Genomic DNA, 8535 nt, shown 5'->3' on the forward strand with positions numbered 1-8535 from the left:
TTGGGCAGCTAAGAATGTTGAGACGCAGATAAGGGAAAAGGGTCTGGAGAGAGCCGAGGTTGGCGAGAAAAGGAAGTTTTATGGATCTTCAAGGTCCAAAAAGAAAAGCAAATTCTCAAAGTCTGGTTCTAAGAAGTTTGCAGATGTCGCTTCATGTACCTTTCTTGTAAATGGATTGCCTACTAATATATTGTTTGAATCTGGAGCAAATTACTCTTTTATATCGCATAAATTTGGTGGAAGACTAGCATTGCCTGTAAATAAACTTGATAATGCTCTATTTGTAGAAGTTTCCAGTGGCAAATTCATACCTGTTAGCGATTGCATTAAAAACATCGTCATCGACTTGAACAAGAATAAATTCCATAAGGAATTGTTGCCCATTGAGTTAAATGGTTTCGACATCATACTGGGAATGGATTGGCTTAGTGCAAACGATGTCGGGATACTATTCAAGAAGAAAATGGTGAGAGTAAACCCACCCGGAAGAGAGTCATTTATGGTGTACAAGGACAAACGTAGAGTGAATTCTTGAATCATTTCCCTGATGAAAGCCAGAAAATGTTTGTCTAAAGGATGCAAATCATACTTGGCAATTGTAATCGATGCAAAGAAGGAGAAGAAAGAGATACAAAGAATACCAGTGGTGTGTGACTATCCGGAAATATTTCCCAAAGATCTTCCTGGATTAACCCCTGATAGACAAGTGGAGTTTCAAATAGACTTGTTGCCAGGATCGACACCAATAGCAAAAGCACCATACCAATTAGCACCGACGTAGATGAAGGAGCTTATGATGCAACTTTAGGAGTTGTTGGACAACGGTTTCATTAGACCAAGTCATCACCCTGGGGAGCTCTGGTGTTATTCGTGAAGAAGAAGGATGGGAGCATGAGGGTGTGCATAGACTACAGAGAGTTGAACAAGGCAACGATAAAGAACAAGTATCCATTGCCAAGGATTGACAACATGTTCGGTCAACTGCAACGTTCGAGCTATTTCACAAAGATTGATCTTAGGTCGGGATATCATCAGCTGAAGGTGAGAGAGCAAGATATTGAGAAGACCACATTCAATACAAGATACCGACACTATGAGTTCTTGGTTATGTCATTTGGACTAACCAATGCTCCAACAGCATTTAAGGATTTGATGAACAGGGTTTGTAAACCATTCCTCGATAAATCTGTGATAGTATTCATTGATGACATTCTGATTTACTCAAGGAGTCAGCAGGATCATGGCAAGAACTTGTGAGAAGTATTGGAAGTTTTCAAGAAAGAGAAGCTGTATGCAAAGTTCTCCAAATGTGATTTCTGGATTCGAGAAGTCCAATTCTTGGGTCATGTGGTTAACCAGGAAGGAATAATGGTTGACCCAGCAAAGATTGAAGCTGTGATGAAATGGGAACAACCAAAAAGTCCCAATGACATTTGAAGCTTTTTTAGATTAGTTGGATATTACAGATGGTTTATCCAAGGCTTTTCTTCGATAGCTACTCCATTGACAGCTTTGACCCATAAAGGAGCTATGCACACATGGAGTGAGAAACATAAAGAAGCATTTGAGAAATTAAAGAAGTTGTGTGAAGCACCGATTCTTTCTTTACCTGATGGAGTTGAAGACGTCGCAGTCTATAACGATGCATGTGAGTTGGGTTAGGTTGTGTTCTGACCCATAAATATAAAGTGATAGCATATGCATCTCGACAGTTGAAAGAGCACGAGAAGAACTAACCCACTCATGATCTGGAGTTGGCAGCGGTAGTATTCACATTAAAGATATGGAGGCATTATCTTTATGGCACAAAGTGGAAGCTCTTCACTGATCATAAAAGTCTCCAGTATCTCTTTGATAAAAAAGAATTGAATATGAGGCAATGATGCTAGCTAGAGTTACTCAAGGATTATGACTATGAGATACTTTACCACCCTGGTAAAGACAATGTCGTAGTTGATGCTCTAAGTAAAAAAGTAAACTTGGAAAGAAAAAGGCCAAGGGCGTTAAGAATAGAAGTTGTCTCAACAATTATGGAAAGCATTAAGAAAGCACAAGAAGAGGGTTGTAGAAAAACGACCGAAAGGAAGAACGTTTAGGCAAAACGTTGGTATTTGGTACAAATAATCAAGGATTGAAGGTATTCCAAGATAGGATTTGGGTACCTAAGATGTGAGGAATGAGAAATCTTCTAATGGAAGAAGCTCACAAGACCATGTACTCGATTCATCTCGGCATCACTAAAATGTATAGGGATCTGAAACCTTACTACTGGTGGCCAACGATGAAGCTCGATGTTGCAAAGTATGTGGCCAATTATGTAACATATGCGAGAGTTAAAGCACAACATCAGAAACTGTATGGGAGTTTAGAACCTTTACCTGTACCCATGGGTAAATGGGAAGACATCACCATGGATTTTGTGACTAAACAACCCAAGACAAAGAACGGTCATGACATGATTTGGGTTGTCGAGGATTGGTTCACAAAGAGTGCACACTTCATAGCCTCCAATGAGAGGTGGTCTATGGATAAGCGTGTAAATGCTTATGTGAAGGAGATATTAAGACTTCACGGCGTACCATTAACGATTGTATCAGATCGTGACAGTCGTTTTACATCGAGATTTTGGAAGAGTCTACAAGAGGAAATGCGTACGAAGTTGTGTTCAAGTACATCCTACCATCCGCAGACTGATGGTCAGAGCGAAAGAACAATTCAGACATTTAAAGCTATGTTAAGAGCATGTAACCTAGAATTTCAAGGTAATTGGGATGAGCATTTACCCCTGGTAGAGTTTTCCTACAACAATAGTTACCATTCGAGCATTAAGATGGCACCTTATCAAGATTTTGTTGGATTAGGTGTCTAAGCCCATAACTATAATTGGTATGTACTTGATTTGATAGTAGCATGGTCCTTTTGGGTTGCCTTCACTCTAACAACTTGATAGGATGACTTTTAGAGAGAGAGAGGTTTAATTTATTATTTGGAATTATAAATTGATTTATTAATGTATTATGAAAATAATATATTAATTAGAAATCATGTTATTTAATTAGTATTTAATCAGAAATTAATTTGGAATTAATTTTGGGATTAAAGGAACTGATTAAAGGAACATGTGTTGTTTTGCAAATCATTGATAGTTGTGAAACTAGGCCATTGGACTCCTTAGATGGGAGTGGACGAAAACTGTAGGGAGGCCCTATAGGTTTTGTCGAGGGCCTCTAGATGAGGAGTCCATGGGGTGCTTAAGCCTTAAACAGGAAATTAGGGTTTCATCCAGTAAACCCTAGCAGCCCACAACTATATAAAGAACCCCACTACCTATAATTTCCGGACAATGCTTGCTTTTGGAAAACCCTAACTGAAATTTGGTGCTATTCCCTTCTCTCTCCTCTCATCCTTTTGCTAGTGGTGTTTGTAAGCCATTAGAGGTGTCAAATTTGAGGCACTAAGCTTTCAAGAGTCAAGGATCTTCAAGGTGTTCTTGTTATTACTACATAACAAGTGAGGTAAACTTCTAAACACTAATTATATGTAGATTTCGACTTTTATATGCTAGATCTAGGGTTTTGCTTTGGTATTCAACTTGCATGTTCAACTAGTAAAAAACTTAGATCCAAAGCAATTAGGGTTGCATGAACACATAGGTTGTAGTTATGCTCAAAACCCATCAGTGATATCAGAGCCTAGGATGTTTTTCAGTTGAATTTGATGCATATGTGAATTGTACAAAGGAGGAGGGAACAGATTCTTCAATCTGTTCATTGAACTCGACTAGTTACTCATGGGACTCGACGAGTTGGTCCAACTCGACGAGTTCACTGCCCTGAACTCGATGAGTTGACTTGCCAGATCCCTGATTTTTCGATTTTGATATCTTGATTTGATTAGGATAATTACCTTAATTCGCTTTTAGTGCTTAAAATTGAATTTTCTAAAAAGGTAATGGTATATCCTTATCAAAATAAATGATTTGGTTAAATTTTGGATAAATATAAAAATTATTTTGTTAATTTACAATTTAACCAAGTATTTTGAAAAGTTTTAAAAATACACCCTTTGGTTTTATAATTTAAAATTTAATTAAATTGTATAATTTTAACACACACACACACACACACACATATATATATATATATATATATGTATATATATATGTATGTATATATATATATATATATATATATATATATATATATATATATATATATATATATATATATATATATATGAAAAGTCAGTCTTACTGTTAGTAGGCCTAATTCACAAAGCTGGTCTATAAGGGGTGTTTAAGTAAGCGTCCTGTAAATTGACCGCCATTGGGTATCCATTCTTACCCACAACACCCTTGACTAGCGGAGGGTCTTTAGCTGAACGGGTAGGATAGGACACTAAAATCTCACTAAAAGTATAATGACATAAAGTAACTAAACCTTTTCTAAAATACCATTCTTAGTTACTTTAGGAAAATGTGAATTTGATGCTAACCCATGAAATTGCACACTGCATCTTATTGGTCGTTAATGGAGCGTGTGTGGTTAACCGGTACACTAGTATGAGACTAATATTGTTGGTAATGGGTGTCTCGTAAATTATCATTGATCTGTGACAACCCGAAATTTCTATCTTGTAGAGCCAATCAAATCAATCAAAAGTTAGACTTGTTTCTGTTAACTTTTAGCTTTGTTAAGGGTCTGTTTGAGAGTTCTAAGCCCAATACACTTAAGGATTGCGTGTTAGGAAGTATTAAATTGAGATCATTGAGATGCAATTGAGCCGGAAACACCTTCACAAGGAGTTCACGGCCGCAAACTAGGATTCACGGCCGTGAACCCATGGTGTTCGTTCATTATTTTTTCATTTCTCACATCTTTAAGTCAAGAACTCTCAAAACTCTCTCAAGTATCATCAAGAACACTCTCCTTTCTCTTCAAAATCGTAAGTGATTCTTCCATATTTACTTGATGTCCTTCTTATATTCGAGAAGCTCTTTGATTTCATCTATGAATTCAACACTTTTGGTTTAGATCTTCAAATCATCATCTTTTTCACCAAGAACACCAAGAACACACACTTGTTGTTGGGCCGTAAACTCCCTAAAGGCTTCCAAAATGTGAGTATCTCTTCTATCATCTTGTTATCCATTAGAAACACTTGATTCCAACCATGAAACAAACACCCAAATGCATGATCTTCAAGAGTTCACGGCCGTGAACCCTTCATCCATGGTCGTGAACCCTTCATAAGATCTTGATGTGGCCGTGAACCCTTCATCCATGGCTGTAAACCCTTCATGAGATCAAGTCTTGGCCGTAAACCCTTCACAAGATCAAGCCTTGGGCTGTAAACACTTCATGTGTGGACGTAAAATCTTCTATGGCCGTAAACACTTATAGTGTGGCCGTGAACACCCTTCCATCAATCACATGTGATTGTAACACTTCATTGCAAGTGTTTCCTAGTTACTAAGGTTGTTTGCCTTAGCATATTAGTTGTTATATACATTAATTATATACATATATGAGTCATTATATGCTTAATAGGATCCGTTTGTGCTCGAGACTTCACTTGGCATACTTAGCATCCTATATCGATCTTTCATTCGAATCACTCACTACAGGTGAGTTCATACCCCCGTATTTTCATAGTTTTTACTGTTTTAAGGGGGGGGGGGGGAACACAAGTCTAACACAAGGATAATTTTGTTACAAACAAATGGTTTCAAAATATAATACTAAAATGAATTTCAATTGTTATCAAATCAAACGGTTTTAAATTGTGTTAAAATGACATCAAGTCATCAAAAGTATTTCAAAATGTTAAATTCTTTAAATGATTTTATCGACTTATGTGTGTCCCAAAAATCATATTTATATATATATTTATATAAATAAGATTTAAAAGGCTTATGACTGATAACCCACTTTGGTTCCTTTTCCTTGTTTGGATGTGGGATTATAGTACCGGTTATTTGTCTGAATGTCGTTTAAATTTTACTTATATATATATATATATATATATATATATATATATATATATATATTAGTATATGTGTATAAATATAAAAGTTATTTCATTCAGTTCAATTACCCTTTGTAACATGTTGAGCAAGGGGTTGCATTCATGAACAGTTAGTAGCAATTCAGAAAGTACATATAAATTATAATAGGTATAATTTATGATTCATAGAACATTAATTCACGATTCAAGTATACTAGAGTACACCGTTTACAAGAACAAAGGTTTAATTCAAAACTAATCAAGAGTATGCCTCTTTCATATACATGTTAAGAATAGTAATTCAGGAGTATACAATCAATCATTATTTCGGAATGATTGGGTTTTCACTTATATTATACACGTAACGTATATATGCTTTTTATGAGTCATTTGCTTCAGGTTGTTTAATTCATTTAAACAACATAGTCAAAGTCCTGACATTATAACCAGAATCTCCAATCGGGGATCGAAACAAGTGTGTATAGATCTATATTGGGATTGACAACCCCGCACTCAGAGTGCTAGCTACATCGAGGCATACACGCCTACGAGTGACAGTTGTTATCAACAACTTTTAACGCCTTAAAAGCGTTGTTTCAGGCCATCTAGTCTCAATATGGTTATAATAACTCATTAAAAAGATATTAACAATACGGTTAGTGTATAATTAACTAAAACATATGTACCTTTTCAAAGTACCAGTTTTACAAACATATAGTTTACAATATTACATCTCAGTATTCAATAATAGCAAGTAAAGCCAGACACACTCAGTTTTATAGTTTATACCAAAAGGATACAAAAACAGAATACTGGTTTACAAATAGAACGGTTTTATGTGATTAAAACTACTTTTCTTATACAACAGAAAATATAGGATTTTCTGAAACAGTTCACATATTCAAGAAACAGAAAACATTCTTTCAAACATAAATACTTATGCACTCACTCAACTTTATGTTGATATTCTCTTTTCAAATTACTTGTATTCTTAGGGAATCAGTAGATAGGTACTCCCCGAGCTTTTGAGAAAATGGAGCTATTTTTGAGTCATGTCTTCTTCTTTTGTATAACTATTTTGGTGTCGATATACATTGATTGAACACGTGTAAAAACTTATACATATTAATATAATGGTTGTTTGTACTTTGATTACTATGATGCATGTGTTGTGACACTACAAATGAAGTCATCCACCCCCAGACGTTTCCGATGTCTGGTTTGGGGGTGTGACAGATTGGTATCAGAGCATTGTTTATAGTGAACTCAGTATATCAATCCATAAAAGATATACAAACTATAAATACATTGGGGCTAAGAGCTCTGACTACAAGTATACTTTTAAAAATTAAGTAATTTAAAAGAAGTATACTAACACTCATACCTACAAGTACAATATCATAGTCATAACAACTTAAAAGTATTTGGATGTTGGACACTGCAGTCAAACCTGGACAATTATGTAATCATACCTGGGATTAATATAGCCTGATCAACTATGTTAGTTTGAAATATGACCAACATGTGTTTGGAAGTGATGGTGGTGTTGCGACATGTCTAAAACTTACCAACTATACATATACAGAAGAACTCTAGAACATAACATAAAGTTAAAATACTATAGAATTATTTGAGGCACTATATACTAATAGATAACATATGAAAACAAAAGAACCGTTGTTGGTAGAGCTATAAATATTAAGGGTATATTACAGTTATATATAATTAAAGTTATTTAGACTTAGAATATGTGATCTAGCTTCATTTCCTGTTCCTTGTTTGGTTGTGGATTTAGAGCAGGATCATTTAATAGAAGGTCGACTATACCCAAGTTATATATAATTAGTATACACTGTGTAGTTATAGTAGTACCCAAGGTTGTAAAACTCGTTACTCGGTACCTGCTCGGACGACTACCGAGTAGCGAGTACTCGGGAGTACTCGGGGAGTACTCAGATTCAGTAATTTATGTAGTAATATTTTTAGGGAAATTATATATGTCAAAATCATAAGCTAAAATGATATGTTGATTGTAATATATAACAAAATTAGATACATGTGAGTACATAAAAACTGAAAAACCCATAATGGTCTCACTTCGTGAATAATAACTGAAAGTTTAAGATATATATGTAGTAATAATCATATGTGTGTGTGTTAAATAAAAAATAATTAAGTATATTATATATATTAATCACCGAGTTGACTGAGTTTTACAATACTGCTCAGTTCTGTAAGGGGCCGATCGGGGAGTACTCGGGATTCTGTAACTAGCCTCGGCAAGGGGCCGAGTAGCGAGTACTCGGAGGAGTAATCGGCCAACTCGGCGAGCTTTACAACAATGGTAGTACCTAGAACAAGTTATATAGAATTTATTATCTGTTAACTGTAAGTTTCTCTCGTAGAAACTTGTATTTGCAATCTATCGTTACTAATTATATTCTATATCTCTTATCCCTCTTCTCGATTAGACATCAATGACTGGATTCCATCTACCAGAGACCCGTACTTTCCCAATCAGGGAAATGG

This window comes from Lactuca virosa, chromosome 9, assembly GCF_052849685.1.
Source record: "Lactuca virosa cultivar CGN04683 chromosome 9, Lactuca_virosa_CGN04683_v6, whole genome shotgun sequence".
NCBI classification, from domain to species: Eukaryota; Viridiplantae; Streptophyta; class Magnoliopsida; order Asterales; family Asteraceae; genus Lactuca; species Lactuca virosa.